Source organism: Balearica regulorum, chromosome 2, assembly GCF_011004875.1.
Source record: "Balearica regulorum gibbericeps isolate bBalReg1 chromosome 2, bBalReg1.pri, whole genome shotgun sequence".
NCBI classification, from domain to species: domain Eukaryota; kingdom Metazoa; phylum Chordata; class Aves; order Gruiformes; family Gruidae; genus Balearica; species Balearica regulorum.
Window position 1 is genome coordinate 67,716,927 of NC_046185.1, and position 17,180 is coordinate 67,734,106.

The 17,180-nt window shown below is 42.3% G+C and overlaps 1 protein-coding gene across 1 annotated transcript in view; it reads right to left on the reverse strand.

Annotated features, from left to right (window-relative positions):
* Positions 1-17,180, reverse strand: part of TMEFF1 (transmembrane protein with EGF like and two follistatin like domains 1) — a 134,734-nt gene that overhangs the window by 116,393 nt on the left and 1,161 nt on the right. The gene's annotated exons all lie outside the window — the stretch shown is intronic.

Sequence of the window (17,180 nt, forward strand, 5' to 3'; positions counted from 1 at the left end):
CAGAGGAGAACTACTTTCAGTGGTACCCATTATGCCATTAATTCAAGTGAGAGGTCTCCACCAGGATATAATGGTTTTAACCTTTCCCACAGCCACTTAAAAATCAGTCCATCGTATGAAATGTCTGTATTCTCCCTAGCCGTTTGTGGGGAGGGTTGTTCTTTTTTTTCTTTCAAAAGAACTTATATTAAGCAAAGCCATAATAAGAGAGCAAATCAAGTATGCAGAAACAAGAAGATTCATGAATTAATGTTATTCGAGCAAATGTAATTTTTATGTCCTTGTGCAATGCTAGACAAGTTGCTCAAATCAGATTTTCCAGACATATTCACTAATTGGGCATATCTCATTGTCTGGATGCTTTTTTTCTCAAAGCCATTCAAGCGGGATGCAATAATTCACAGCAGTGGAAGCTGTTCATTGAATATATCAAGTTCTATTTAAAAAATCTAAGTATTCTAATCCACTACCTAATATCCAAGTTTTCACCCAGACTTAAAGTCTAATTAACACAAAAAAAGGTGTAAAGCAGTTTTCAGGCTAGTCTGATCTATGTGTAAGTTTTAGAGATCTTTGAAAACATATCCCAAAAAGTTACAGGTTATCTTCCTGAGGTGGGAAATTTCTGAACACAGAAGTTGTAAGAGCAATATTATTGTAAGGATATTTACAGTAATGTCCCTAATGTCTATTCTCTTTGTTCTATTTCTTTTTTTTTTAATATAAGCTGCATATTAAGCTTTTTAAACAAAGTTTTAAATTCCATTGGTAAGATACAGTTAAGCAAATACTATATAGTGGGGTCAGAAAGAACTGGGTGATTCTGAGGAGTAGGTTTGAGTGCAGAAACAGTGACCAAGGAGGCTCGATGCCACAGGACATCTCTTCCAGCCATGTGGATGACAGACTGTCAGCCTGACAGCGTGTATGACAAGCTCTTTTGTGGGAATATTACCTTGCTATTTAAAAGCACAGAAAGAAATTCCTATTTCTAAGTAACTTACAGAACTTAACTACCCATAGGAAATGAAACATCGACTTACTCAAAAAGGTGAGTTATCCAACAAAAAAAAAAATTAAAGGCTGTTACAATATTTGTGGTCTGAAAGATTTTAGTGCCAGCACGGAATGTTCTAAAGCTACAGACATTTTCAAGAAGGAAACAACAGGGATACACTTCAAAACTTAATTAGAGGGAATCATACCTCTGGTTCCCCACAGACCCTGCCAGTCTACATTAAAATCAAGAATTTATAAAAATATCTTAAGTAGTTACTGATTTCAAAAGAAAGATGAAGTACATGGGTTTTTTTCAGAATATTATATAGAAGCTAATTCCAGCAAGAGAGTATTTTCCATGTAAGAGATTAAAATGTAACAGTTAAATCTGGTAGCTTCCAAATTAATACAGAAAACTCAGTTTCCTCTTGCAGTTCAGTCTCATTAAAACCCTTTAACAGATCTATAAATTAAAACGTCATTGCGATGCATCCTTATGATACACATACCTTTGTAAAAATAGCATTAGATTCCTATTTTGTATACAAAGAAAGGAAATAAATTAACTCTTGGGTAATATCCCTGAAACATAAGCAGTATGAATGGTGCTGGAGCATAATTAGGTTTGCATAAACTCTCTCCTCCAAACACCCATACACTATGCTATTTAGGGCTAGTTTTGAAAACCATAATTAAACAGTCACAAAACCCCTGGAAAAGTAACAAAATAACCAGCCACATAAAAGTCACAGGGAGAAAACAAACAAACAAGCCCCCAGTTGATCATTCAGGTTTCTTAATGAATTCTGGTAATACCAGTTAGTTACGGAAACCAGGAAGGACCTGAACCACCAGCTCCATTCCTTTCAAACTTTAACAACTATATTACGCTTCCAAAAAACAAATCACTGCCGAGGAGTAGCTCAGCTTACTGAAATACTTTTTTCTCCCGTACGCATTCTTGTCAGCTAAATCTATAGCTAATAATTCCTCTCTGCCTGCTCGTTTATCCTTACTGAAACACAAGCAGAAATACAATTCTGAAAGCTCCCGCTAACCCCCTTCGCCAGCCTTGAAAGGATTTTTGGGGGCCGAGAGTTTATAGTAGGGCTACAGGGCGGGATCCGTACAGCAAGGCATGGTCTCCTGCCTCATTGTCTCTTACAGCGATGGCTGTCGCAGGGCTGGTCAAGCCGCCGGGTTTGCAGAGGACCGATGAACTCCAGCGTGCTCGGAGCTGACGGCATCTCTGCAGCCCACCACACCGACAAAGCTGCTCAACCTGCGATGCCCAGCATTTTGGACTGAGAAACAAGCCTTATTTAAAGGATGAACAGGAGGGCATCTCTCCTTTGATATATTCATCCTTCTCCCCCTGTTCCCGCCGTGCCACTCATGCAGTACGAAGCAGGTGGAAATTATTCATGGTTGCCCGCTGGGGATTCCCTCGGCAAATGTAATGGCGGATTAGCCAGCTCATGAGTCGCCTTCCCTGCGGTTCCCAGGGCCGAGGAGCACAGCTAGCGGATATTCTGCCAAAATACGCCCGGTGTCAGCTTACAGCTCTTGAGGGAGACTTCCTAATTGCCATAAATTAGCTGTTATTACCTGGTGTTCAGTGGAGAATCAAGGAACTTTGACATGCTGGCTCTCATTTTGCCCTTGCCTAGACACTGCAAAGGACCTCTTGACTTTGCCAGGCGTCCTCCAACATGTGGCCGAATGAGCAAGGTACCTTCCTCCCCCTGGTACAGACAGTCCGGCTGGGGGAACAGGGTGGGGAGGGGGCACAAGACCAGGATCACAGACGCGTTATCACCCCAGCTCTGAATCATCTTGCTGCCGTGGCACTGATAGACCTTGCGTTGCTGCCAATCTGAAGTTAATCCGCATTTTCTGTTTGAATGCAGGGCCACAGGCACCCTCAGGCCACCGCCTTGGGCAGCCATCTTTGACAGTGTTGTGCACATCCAAAATGGCAGAAAAAAATATAGCCAGCAAAAAAATCTTCACATAAATATAGCAGGGGGAAAAAACCCACAACGACCAACCTACATGTAAACATGCACATGACTAAATCTTTGCCCTTTGTCTCACACCCATACAACTGAAATGAAATAAAAGGCCAATTTCAGCCCTGAGATATACAAACAATGACTGAGGTACAGTTCCTGCTAACACCCAGGCTGAATTTGATCAGCACCGTGTAAGTATAATCCAGCACAGCATCAGAAACTATGTTTACATGCTTTGCATAATTTTAAGGCAAACATGTCTTTGTGGCTTGGAGAAATGTAGGCAATCATCGAGTCCATCACTTAGGTATGGGCTTGGCTGCAGCTCCTGCAAGTCCATGGACAATCATTGTTTCTACACCCCTAATCTGTAGAGCTGTATGAGACCAATATTTGCAAGTTCTTACTGCTTACTCTGTACATAGACAAATCCGTTTTTCACAGGGACCATGATCTAGGAGCCCTTGTTGATTTTAAGCAGTGGTTAATGCTTCTAGAAAAACTCCTCAGGTAGTGAAGTTCACTCTACTGTTTAGGTAGTCAGACCGTCAGCTCCTTTCCTCTGTGCTTGTAGAAATCTTTCTCCAGGAATCATTTAAAATAAAAAAAACCAAACAAAAACCAAACACAAAACCCCCCAAAACTCAAGCGGGAACCACTAAGTGAAAGACCATTTGGGGATTACATTTGCATGATGTACAGGGATACTGGAGATTTTTCCTGCGTGCTTCACTAGCTGTTCACCAATGTACCGACCCCCACCCACAAGAAAAAACCCAAACCTAACAAGAAAAGGCCAAAATCGGAGGACAGTATGGCGTTAAGGTTTCCTATCTCCTTGGCTGTTTTCAGAAAAAAAAGCAGTTACTCACAGAGGACACGCACAGCTGTCCACAGTAGAAAAGAGGTAATTTCCAACCTCCTCCTTTCAGCTACCTGCAGTCACAGAAGTACTTTGATGCCTCAGGCTTGAGAGGGGACCCACAAGTAGATGTTCCACCTGTGCCAAGAGGCCCCGCACCAGCATGGCCAGACCCTGCTGCTGCCCTTCCTCCCCGCAGAAGCAGCCTGTACATAGTGTCATTTCCCAAAGAGCCTAATCTGCACCTAATCCTTAGAATCATCATCATCATTATCATCATCATCAACTTAAAAAGGGGAAACTGAGCACAGAAGCCACCTTTTCTTAGTCTTTTCTAGATGGAGACTCAATGGTTTCCCATGAAAAAGAGAGAAAAGTCATGAAGAGCTTTTGGTGGTGAAGCTATTCTGATCTCTTGTAGCCTGAGGAACTGAAAGGGGCTAGGGACACATTTTCAAGATTTTTATAGAAAGATATAATTATGGCATAAAGCTAGTATTGGTAGCTCATAGTCTTTCATTAGGTAATTCTGAATGCACTGTACTGTGACTTTAAATAGCATAGAAATACCTATTACTATCATACAGAATACTAATAAGTAATTCCTATGACAGAAGAGCCTATGTATTTGGAAAACAAATGTGAAAACCAGGACAAACTTCACTTTCCTAAATGAAGTCTGATTTCCAGATTTTGATACTGAACTTTTTAATCATTATGTTTGAATAATATTAGGGTTTTGGTATCTAATACGCTGCTTTAGATTAGGTTTATCAAGTGTCTAATAAAGCAGTATGTTCATCTCTTTTGTCTTCTGGGTGAGGAGTCTTTTATTACAGTGTAGTATCTTTTTGTTTTAATGCTGCTCTGCAGTGGATTGCCAGCTCATTAATTTTTCTGCTATAACACCCAAATCCCTTTGCTGATCGGTGTGCTGGATGATTGATTCCCTGCTCCCAGACTAATTTTTTACATTGGACTGCATTTACCATCTGGTAGATAAATCACCCCAAACACTCAAATTCGAAGTCTGGTTCCAGTGATGCTCTTTGTTTGCTCAGCCGGCAGCACGAATATTACTTGCAAATGTGGAGGTTGTGTTCTCTCACCTGGATAACTCTTCTATATTACAGACAGAGGTTGTAACAAAGAGCATCGAGATAATGATAAATTTCTCACTTTAAAAAAAAAAAAAAAATTAAAAAAAATTAGGCAGCTGTTCTTCAAATTTTCTAGCCAATTTTTTTGTTTCATCCTTACCATAGCCACTAGTTTCTGATGTGAAAAAAGAGTATTTCCTACAGCTCAGAACCGACTTTGCACATTTCAAACACATATAACTATTTTCACAAAGACATTCTTTGTAGGTGTAAACATCCATGCAAGCAAAGGACAGGACATACTTTGCACTTAAACAAAGAAGAAATACAATGAAATAAATTGCCTTCTCAACCCATGTTTTATACGAGAAGAAATTTCTGCCACCTCAACAGGAGCCTGCCTACTTGATTTTCACTTTTATGACCTTGAAATGATACTTCCATAAAATTATACTTCCAATCAAGACAGGGAAAAAGAACTCTGTCTCACAGAATTGCCTGGGTAAACTTCAGGGAGAGGTGGAGGATGAAGGAAAAGCTGCTGGAGAGACCCACCCGGTGCTTTAGGAACGTAACTGCTCATCTGCCTATCACTGCGCATGGCGGTATCACTTTCGGGGGGGAGACCTTTCTTTAGCCTTTCTAAGGATTTTTTGCTCCTCTGCTCAGCCCCAGAGAACCCATTCATCAGAACACACTGACCTCTGCCTCTCCCAGAGGGATCAGATAAGGGCAGCACACAGAGTCAATACTAATTAGCAAAATGTAAACATTTAATTAGATCAATGCTTCCCTGAGTTTTAGAGCGGCAAGCTGCTTTCCAGCCACAAATTTTTATCAAACTTTCTATGGAAACACCTGTTGAAAACTCTGTGTGAGCTGTCTCCATCACCAAGCTAAAGACTTTGTATCTTGGTCTTATGTTTTATGGACATCCTTAAGGATTAAAACTTACATTTTCAAAAGTACTCACTCATTTTGAATGCCTAGACTATTTGGGGCATTTTCTGCACATGCACTGGCACCTTCACCTAGCCCATATCTCAAGCTTTTATGCTGCTTTTGTGAAGATTCTTGTTTGGTTTAAAATTTTAGAGGAAAGTTAGCGACTTCTGCAAATGATGCTTACCTAATCACTCATTCTTGGTAGTCATACATGAAACTGCATGAGAAACAGTCTCTGAATAGGACAGCAAGTAAAACTCTTGTAAGGTACAACAAACTCCTCTGTATGCTTCAGGTTTAAGCAACGGAGCACGTTCTCACCCACTGCTGAAATACGTGCATTTATAGATTTTCTGTAGTCATATGCAAGTAGATGTGACAGGATGATTTCATTGGGGGCTCTGTTTTTCTTCTTCCTTCATCATATGCAGCGCTCACGTGAGTTAGTAACTGAGACCGATTTAAGCAGGATTTTTTGGTCAGCAGTGGGTAAACATTGTAAAGTGTCAAACTCCTGAAGCTGGATGGAAATGTGCCAGTCTGGGAAATAATCAGGGCTGGATCTAGGGTGAAGCAACTGGAGCTCCTAAAATTGAGCGTTTCGTGTTCATCTCGAACGCACTACGGTGACCAAGGGCAGATTAACCAGAGTTTGCACAGATCCATCTCTCTGGCTCAGCCAGCCGCCCCCATTCACCCCATCTGCTCCCACACTGATCCCATGAGGTTGGTGTGAGGCAGAGGAGATGCCCCAGGGCCTTTCCTTGAGGAACCCGGCTGTTGCCTGCCAGCAAGCCAGGCAGCTGGAATGAGGCTGCCTATGGAGGCTTCACGGCCAGGCAGAGCCAGACTTCAGGAGGTTTTGGCCTCCAGACCAGGACCTGAGAAGAAACATTTCATGTCCTGAACACCCTTTTGTCTCTTTGTCAAGAACATCATACCTGTCCTCTTCTCCAGCTGCACCCCACGGGATGCTCTATGTGTCTTACGAAAGCACAGAGAGTTCTGCACCTATTTAAGACATATAGGAGCATAGCGAGGTCTCAGCCTGGTAGAAACAGGCTAGGTGAGAAGACAGCAGCTACCGAGAGAAGCCAGATCCCTTCAGAAAAATTACTGACAGTTCTGTCTTGTTTCTGATTTTCTTCTCTTTCATTTTCACATGTTTTCCTGCTGATCTTAATTAACACTATTTTTGAAGCGTGGATAAGGATCCTGCCAGCTTGGACATGGTTATATAATGTGGGTTTTTCAAGACTGTAATTGCAACTGAATTTATTTTTACAATACTAAGTCAAAAGAGAGGTATTACAAGGGTTTAATTTTATTTTGAACCGTATCCTTTAAACACATAATCTATTATCAGAAAAACCCTGTCTTTTCAGTCCTTAGGAATTGTCTACTATAATGAGAATTTAAATTATCCTAAAATAAATCCCAATTTGCTAGTCAAACACCGCCTCCTCCCAAACCACGCTATGACCAATGAGGCAGTTTTAGAGCAACTTAAAAAAAATGAACATTGCTATCAGTGTAACATTAAATTGCTGTCTTAAACAGAGAAATTCACATCGGCAATATATATGCAAATGCGTGCAGAGCCTCGTCAGTCTCCCAGCCCACACCCAGCCAGGTCTGGAGATGTAACTGCGTAGCAAGAACTTAAGTCTTCTAGGCACTCTTGTAGCAAAGAGCTCCACTGGCATCTTGCTCCCCACTCCAAAGAAGACGAAGGTTCCCTGGTATAAATCTTTAAGAGACTGTGTTGGTTTTGCGTGGCAAGGTTTTGGTAGCGGGGGGGGGGCTACAGGGGTGGCTTCTGTGAGAAGCTGCTAGAAGCTTCCCCTGTGTCTGACAGAGCCAATGCCAGCCGGCTCCAAGATGGACCCACTGCTGGCCAAGGCCAAGCCCATCAGCACCTCTGTGATAACATAGTTAAGAAAGAGAAAAAAAAAACAGTTAGAGAGAGCTTTTGCAGCCAGAGAGAGGAGTGAGAAGATGTAAGAAACTCTGCAGACACCAAGGTCAGTGCAGAAGGAGGGGCAGGAGGTGCTCCAGGCGCCGGAGCAAGATTCCCCTGCAGCCCGTGGTGAAGACCATGGTGAAGCAGGCTGTCCCCCTGCAGCCCATGGAGGAAGGATGAGGAGGTGTAGAGATTCCACCTGCAGCCCGTGGAGGACCCCACACCAGAGCAGGTGGAGGCACCTGAAGGAGGCTGTGACCCCGTGGGAAGCCCATGCTGGAGCAAGCTCCTGGCAGGACCTGTGGATCCGTGGAGAGAGGAGCCCACGCCAGAGCAGGTTTGCTGGCAGGACTTGTGACCCCGTGGGGGACCCACGCTGGAGCAGTTTGCTCCTGAAGGTCTGCACCCCATGGAGGAGACTCACGTTGGAGAAGGTCGTGAAGGACTGTCTCCCGTGAGAGGGACCCCACGCTGGAGCAGGGGAACGATGAGAGGAGTCCTCCCCCTGAGGATGAAGAAGCGGCAGAAACACCGTGTGATGAACTGACCGTAACCCCCATTCCCCGTCCCCCTGTGCCGCTGCGGGGGACAGAGGTTGAAGCCAGGAGTGAAGTTGAGCCCGGGAAGATGGGAGGGGTGGGGGGAGGTGTTTTAAGATTTGGTTTTATTTCTCATTCCTCTACTCTGTTTTGCTTAGTAATAAATAAGATGAATTCCCTTTCTAAGTTCGGTCTGTTTTGCTCATGATGATAATTAGAGAATGATCTCTCCTTGTCCTTATCTCGACCCATAAGTTTTTTTTTAGTTATACCTTTTCTCCCCTGTCTAATGAAGGAGGGCAGTGGTAGAGCGGGTCTGGTGGGCACCTGGCCCCCAGCCAGGGTTGACCCACCAGAGACAAAAAATGACCTGATATTTTTTCTTTTTAAAAAGAAACAAACAAACAAATAAAATGAAGAGCACATGACCCATAAATCCCAAATATTTAAACAACTAATGGCACCACTAGATATCTATCTAATAACATGAGGTGAAATAATTCTGTTCTCAGATCCCCTTAAAGCCATCTGTGAACTAAATTTGAACTAAGATACATTTTACCTGTTCATCAAGACAAAGGGACAGATTTAAGGTTCTCCAGCAAACTTTAATTTCATCAGATCACAATTTTGATTGCTGAACTTACTCCTAACCAGATTTAGTCTGTCTCTTCTTATCCTTTTCTGGAAGAAAAATATCACACAAAGAAGACCCATTTTGCCAAAAAATGGTTTCATAAAATAAAATTTACTATGGATTGATTTAGTCAAACGATCCCTTCTCTACACACTTAGGAGCTCCACAAAATACAACTCCACTCTCTCACACTATTTTTCTTCCTGTATTTCTCCATATTTCTAAATTGTTAGCATTTCAAGACGATCTAAGGATAAACTACAGCAATTAGAGAGGACTACCTAGTTTACAGCACATTATTTAATTATTATTTTCTTATTATCTAAAGCTATTCTTGGGATAGAATAATTTATAAGGAACTTCCTCCATCTTCAGCTGTACTGAGTATTACAGACTGCTTAGAAAAAGACAGGCTTTCACCTCCAATATGCCAACATGTTCTCTATCTCCATTTTCGTTCCACAGCATCTGTAGGGACTTATCAAGAAGGATGAGCAGTAGTCTAGAGTCAGAAAAATAGGTCCTTTTTCAACGTACCTGGTGCTCAGCATTTTTTCTTCCCTAAATTTTACGGCTGCTGTTATTCTGGGAACTACTGCCACTACCTGCTTTGTGGACACTTGCCAAAGTCTGACCACAGGCTGGAAAAGTCACAAGCACTTTCAGTTGACAAATCAATGGTGGAATGTGATAATCTCTTTATAGGAAAAGGGTAAATCAAGCCTCCTGTCAATATCTGTGGAATTCTCTGCTTTCATACTTCTCTACTCAATGACCTTGACCACAGCTTCTTTTTTTTCAAGTCCAAGTAAATATTAACTCTCTCCTTTATCCAGTCTACTGTCAAGTCTAGAGGAAAACCAGCAGGTTGTAAGTACAAAATGCTTATCCTTACATCAATAGCAAGAAAAGGGCCAGACTTGTTCTCTCTTTAACAGGAATTATCAGAGAGGTCTTGGTAAAAAGTAATGTTTTCTTAGCAATATTTTCCACAATAAACATAGTTCCTCTTTTTCCCTTTTCATAAAATGATAAAGAAATTTGATTTAATGCAGTCCTTTCAGTCAAGCCTCTATTGCTCCATCGCGCTACCGGTTCCCACTAGTGACAATGACAGAGTGACACCTGTTATGAGATGATTTTCTGCTATTCTGACACTTTCAATACTACTTTAATTACCTTTTGGCTCTTTAATCAACACAACAATCTGTACTGCAAGGACATATCATGTCTAGGTAATTACACTAAAGGGAAACAAATATATGCCTGGTACTGTCTGAGTTTTTATTTCTCTTTTTAATCATTGTTTTTAGTTTTTACTTATAGCTGATTTATATTCACGCCTTATGATAGTTTCTCAAAGGGATATGTAACCTGAGTCTAGATCATTTACTTCAGAAGTTCAATTGGCACAAATACATATCATAGTTTATTTGGCTGGACTGTTATAATTCATTTATGGGAACATAAGTCACAGTATCTTAGATAAAATAAACAAATATTCTAGTCTCATATACCATTTCAGATCAAGTTTATCTATGCAAACATAAAAAGATGTGTATTTCTTAAAATAGTTAGGCTAATTTACGTAAACCTGTACATCTCTTCCATCCCCTGCCTTTACCTTCTTGCCAATGTGGCTTCATACCTTCAGCACAAATTGTTTTGGCCTCATGTGCCTTAGAACGATTACCAAAAAAAACCACCCTCACCTGCTTAATCTTCACAAAACCCACAAAGGGTATGTCTGCACCAGCAGATAAGCCCGGATGAAAGCCAGTCTTGAGGCCAGATCTGGTTCTGGTTCACAGAGACCCCACTGAGCCCAAGCACAAACCAAGGCCGAGCTGCAGAGACCGGCAGTACCTGAGGATTATATCCTCCCAAATCCGTGTTCACATCTGCCACGTGGATCAGGCACAGGCAGGGCCAAGGGAGCTACACACTTCTGTTCAGCTCTTCCCCGTCACAGCGGGGACAGCCTGGACCCGCGTTTCAGACAACACACAAGCCTAGAGTGAGAAAGAGCATACGTAAAACTCGTGTTGGCCAACCCACTTGTAAACTCAAGTCTTCACCTCACAGTGTAGATGTACCAGATGTGAGTAGCTTTAGACGCCTTATCCTAAGTAAAAAGGTGAACTTTTCAGCTACAACAGCTCGCACATAATAGGTAACGTGCCTTAAAGTAGTGACAGTTCATCCTGGTTTCAGCCCTAAAGCTGTAATTTGTCAATAACTACAGACAGCATTTTTGAAAGCGTGCCATCTCTTCAGTGCTGATGTGTCTCAGATATGCTTCTGAGAAAGAGACCCTCGCAAAGGTGACTGAATAATCATCTCCCTAGGAAACTGTTTCCTTAGGCATTTAGAGCTTGTGCCCCAAATATTGTGTTTCTAACCCTGCCATGGTGTTGTTCATTTAGGTTTTCAGCACTTTTAAAATTCTCCATGTCTCATTCTGCCGCTGTCAAACCGTTTTGGAAGGAAGCAGAGTTAGCAAAGGCAAGGGTGATGTTCGAGCAGAGACGGTTTTCTGCAACATATGTTTCGAGACAACATATTCCAAGTACTCCTCTGCTTTATTTTGGCCTCCGTGACCTCAGATTGTGCCATTCTCCACCGTTCCCACAAGCTGTCAAGCACTGAACCACAGTGCACCACTGGTAGCCTGCACACTGAATGCAGAAGATACGTTCTTAATTTCTAGTCCTTGATTACAGCAGGTATGAATATGTTATATACACCACATCAAAGAGCTACAGAGACAAGACTTGAGCAGATAATTTTTTTCTTGAAATCTGCATGCAATGTCTCTTCTGCTAGCACTGGTATCCAGCAACAGTAAGCACGGGCATCCCTGCTACAGGATCTGGAGGACAGACTCGGTAACATCTCACAAAGTAATGGAAACAGAGTCCCTAATAGAACAGCCTCCGCCGCACATCAAGGATATGGGGGAAGGACAACCTCAGCAAGAGATGCTGAGGAAAAAGACTTGCAAATTCAGAATAAGACCACATTCATCGATGGTGGACAGGAGACAGAAGCAAGGATGAGACAAAAAGAGGTATTATTTCTTTACGGTACCACATGCATCTCCAGTAACAGTGACAGTAGCCATACTTTAAATGCACTGCTCCCTCTTTCAGTGTGTGCAGTAATCAATAATTAATGTAATTTTTCTCTTCTGTTGTTATACTACACAGACTTATGATCATGCTCCTGGATGTTCCTGCCTTATCTGCATTTAAACTGGACGTCCTCTTGCTCGTCTCACTCACTTTCTCTGCCCTTTCCAACTCTTCTTCCTCTAAAACTCTGTTCACAGAAGGGAAAAAGGCATGCTTTAAAACAAAAGCATATGACATGGCCAGTTCTTGCCACACTTGTCCATCCTCTGTGAGCTGCCCCCACTCTCAGCTGTGTTATCTTTTCTCCTACTGCTTCCTTACTCTCTTCTGCTCACGTACCAGTCGACACCTTCCACTCCCATCCCTCTTCAGGACCCACTCTTGTTGTCCAGCCTTCAGATGCTTTTGTCCCACTGATGATGTCTACCCCTCCTTTCTCATCCTACCACATTTTAAAATATCAAAAGACATGAATTTTTCTTGTGCTTGTTGTACTCCTGTTGGCTTACCACGTTCTCTGCTTCACCTTTCACTTTTTTTTTACTGTTTCCACATTCTCTGTTTGTCTAATTTACTTCATGAGTTATTTCAGGGCAGAAAACATTTCTCTAAAGCATATTGAAAGTTAAGATAATGTTTATATGGTGAAGGATGGCTCCACTACAGCTTTCTCTGCTGTTCTGTCTAAAAATTTACAAGCTTTTTGACAGCTTGTGCTTCCATGCTCAATATAACAGCCCATCATACCCTCAGCCATCACCCTATCACAGGATGGATACTTTCCTTTCTCCCTCCATCCCCTTCCCTCTCCCTAAACAGTAATTTCCACCTACTTTTATCTACAAACTATTTCAGACATGTTATGACTGTGTAAAAGGAAAGCATTCATACCTCTCAGAAGAGGAATTCCGTGATAGAGAAGGTGTCCTTAATTTTTCCTTGACCTCATTCAGGTATCCTCAATCAGGTATCTTGAAACAATTTTGTCTTTACTCACTTTATTCAAAGAGAATTTAAGAAACCAGGGGCAGCATATGGCCTATGAGACTCATGGGAGGTGTGTGGAATTATCCCAAACAAGCATATCTTATCACATGAAGGAGCAGTAAGCTGAATGGCTTACCAACAGAAACATGTCTCTGTTAAACAAATCCCAAGCACACAAATCCAAACCAATGCACTGAGAAATCTCTCTTGCTAAGTCTGTGTACCTCTCACCAAAGTCCTCAGCATTTGGTCAGTTATGATCAAATTGCAACCCCTGTGGCTGCCACGTGCGTGACGGGAGCGTATCTCACATCGGAGATTCAACTGGACTGAAACTGAAACTGAAGATGCCCACGTGTATCTCGAGAGTACCGGCGGATTAGGAGCTCATGTACTACTTACCTTTACACTCGGGATGCTTAACAATCCCATATAGTTAACAGCCTTTATTAAGGACACGATTATCTTATAGCTTGAGCAGAGAAGCAAGCATCACATCACCCTGCTCGTGGACAGTCAGTGAGTACCAGAAATGTTACATAAGATGACTACAGGCAACACTGGGAATAATAGAACATCTCTAAAACATCAACTCTAAGATTGTCTTTTCCAGAAACAAACACGAAGTTCTATTTTACCCCGTTCTGGGTAAAATGGGGCTATTTCAGTTTTCCTAGCTTAGAAAAGTAGGGATTGACAGGTGAACAAACACATACAAGTCTACATCATCAATTAACTCCAGATACGTCTTAATTCTCTGTTTTCTGTTCTAATCACTTGATTATATAGAATCATAGAATCATTTAGGTTGGAAAAGACCTTTAAGATCATCAAGTCCAACTGTTAACCTAGCACTGCCTAGTCCACCACTCAACCATGGCCTTAAGCACCACATCTACATGTCTTTTAAATACCTCCAGGGATGGTGACTCCACCACTTCCCTGGGCAGTCTGTTCCAGTGCTTGACAATCCTTTTGGTGAAGAATTTTTTCCTAATATTCAATTTAAACCTCCCCTGGTGCAACTTGAGCCCATTTCCTCTTGTCCTATCACTTGTTACTTGGGAGACCAAAACCCACCTGGCTACAACCTCCTTTCAGGAGAGATAACGTCCCTGAGCCTCCTTTTCTCCAGGCTAAACAAGCCCAGTTCCCTCAGCTGCTCCTCATAAGACCTGTTCTCTAGACCCTTCACCAGCTCTGTTGCCCTCCTTTGGACATGCTCCAGCACCTCAAAGTCTTTCTTGTAGTGAGGGGCCCAAAATTGGACACAGTACTTGAGGTGCGGCCTCAGCAGTGCCAAGTACAGGGGAACGATCACTTCCCTACTCCTGCTGGCCACGCTATTTCTGATGTAAGCCAGGACACTGTTGGCCTTCTTGGCCACCTGAGCACACTGCTACAGCCAGTTATCATCAACACCCCCAGGTCCTTTTCCGCCGAGCAGCTTTCCAGCCACTGTTCCCCAAGCCAAGTGTTGCATGGGGTTGTTGTGACCCAAGTGCAGGACTCAACACTTAACCTCACTAAACCTCATACAGCTGGCCTCAGCCCATCGACCCAGCCTGTCCGGATCCCCCTGTAGAGCCTTTCTACCCTCAAGCAGATCAACACTCCCGCCCAACTTGGTGTTGTCTGTGAACTTACTGAGGGTGCACTCAATCCCCTTGTCCAGATCATTGATAAAGATATTAAACAGAACTGGTCCCAGTACTGACCTGGGAACACCAGGTGGGGAACACCACTTGTGACCGGCCACCAGCCGGATTTAACTCTGTTCACCACAACTCTGTGGGCCCGGCCATCCAGCTGTTTTTTTACCCAAAGAAGTGTACGCCTGTCCAAGCCATGAGCAGCCAGTTTCTCCAGGAGAATGCTGTGGGAAACAGTGTCAAAGGCTTTACTGAAGTCCAGGTAGACAACATGCACAGCCTTTCCCTCACGTTCTTCCCTTGGCCAGGGATGATGTAATTTTATCATAATTTAACAAAAGACCAAACTGCAATGCATGTGCCAAAGAGGCAGAATCAAGGCTGAAAAAGCTATCTTAATTTTCATGTTGTCCACCTGTCCCCTCCACCCTGCAATGTTCTTTTGCTACAGCAAACGCTTTCTTAAACAGTGTATTCTGGAGGAATAAAGGAGAGGAGTTCAGCATTTCCTAAAAATTTAACAAAAAATAAAGGTAGCTACATAATCTAGTGATGATAAAATGTTACAAGCTCAGGAACCATCCCAAAAAGTGTAAGAAACTGTTCCAGGGCAGCAGGTCAATCCGATGCAAATATTAAAATAACAAAATAACAGAGGAGAGAAGAATTTTGCTTCTCTGAGTATGGAAAGTAATTTAGAGAGTCCAAATATTTGAAGAAAAAGCATTAATAGTGTTCTTAAGTTTAACTTTCAGTATAAATAGCAATGTACATGGTAGCAGTCCACTGAGAAAAGTGCTAATGCCGATGTCTGGCCCCACATGTAAATATAGGAAACTCATCTTTTTCAGGGAGTAGCTTATCCAGTAAAAGTTAATGAAGCTATGCAGAGGTAAGTGAGGGGAAAATCTGGCCAGATATTATGTGTTGATGTTAGTTCTTTCAAAATTAATGTTGAGAACTGAAACACTGCAGTTTTGCATGAAACAATTAACACACAGCAGAATCTGACTACTGCCTTTTTAAATTAATTTTTCCTTCCATATTTTTGTAATTACACTAAAAACAGCATCTGCCATACGTACATATATAGCACATATATTTGCTTCTGCCTATTTTTAGTAGGACTGAATCATTCTGAATGTCTTCGATACAGCATATGGTTTTCTAATTCCAGGTTGGAAAGCCCTCTTTCCGTGATGGTTTCTAAATAACGTTATCTGTGTGCTCCACATTATCTTAGAAACTTCCTCATATATTTCATCAGCCTTCCATATTTAATCTCACTGATTTATGCACATGCCATGGTCTAATGACCCACATGTCTCTGATGGGTAAGCCGCTAACGCCAGTGACACATTAACCTATTAACCTCTCTTTAAAAATAACCATGATATTCATACAAACAGAATGAAAAAGTCGGGCGGCAGTAAAACAGTAGCGTTGTGGTACCACACACTAACACAGTAGATGTCTAAACCGGCTAAAATGGAGAACAAATGAGCATATCAAGAGTAAACAGCAGTTAGATTTATGGTATTGCAAAATCATTTTGCCAGTTTGCCGGTGCGCGAATGTGATAGCCTGCTTTAGCAGCATTACCCGTATTATAAAATGTAACTGGGAGAAAGATCACTATTCCATTCACTCATTTCCTAAAAGCTGTTACACAGTTTGGGGACCCTAAGCTGGGAGGTACCGAGAGCTCCTTCCAATGTGGAAATTGCCTTCCAAACCCTGCTGAAGACAATGGGAGCGGGGGGCTCAGAGCCCAGGGCAGGAAACGTTCATCACCTTGGAGAAGGCACTTTGTGCGGCTCTCGCTGGTGATCCTTGCAGTGGAATAAACGGAACATTTTAAAAAGCAGTAGGAGGCATACACAGCAATTTTTCGGAGGAAAAAAAAATATGTTACCTTTGCTAAATATTAGTTTTAGAAGAAAAACAAGTCCTTCTAACAAATTGCAAACTTTATATTGTCTGTATTTACTTCGTTCTACTTTAAAAACACCATATCCCTCAAGATACAAGAAAACGTGCCGCCGTCATGCCAAACCAATTCTTCTTACATTGCAACTGTACTATACCAGCATATACTTATGCACAGGATGGGCAGACATAATAAAGCATTCTCCTGCCATGCAACCAAAACAGGAAAAATCCCTAAAAACCTTATTCAGCGCACATCACGGAGTATTTTGCTGTCTGCACCTCATCCAGAGAGAATCTACATCGCAACCGGCAGAAGGACGGATGGAGAGGTTACCCCGGGTCCGGGCTGCACACACGAACGGAGACCGAAGAAACAGCCCGTGCGAGCGCCGTAAGGGGTTGCGCTCACGGCTGC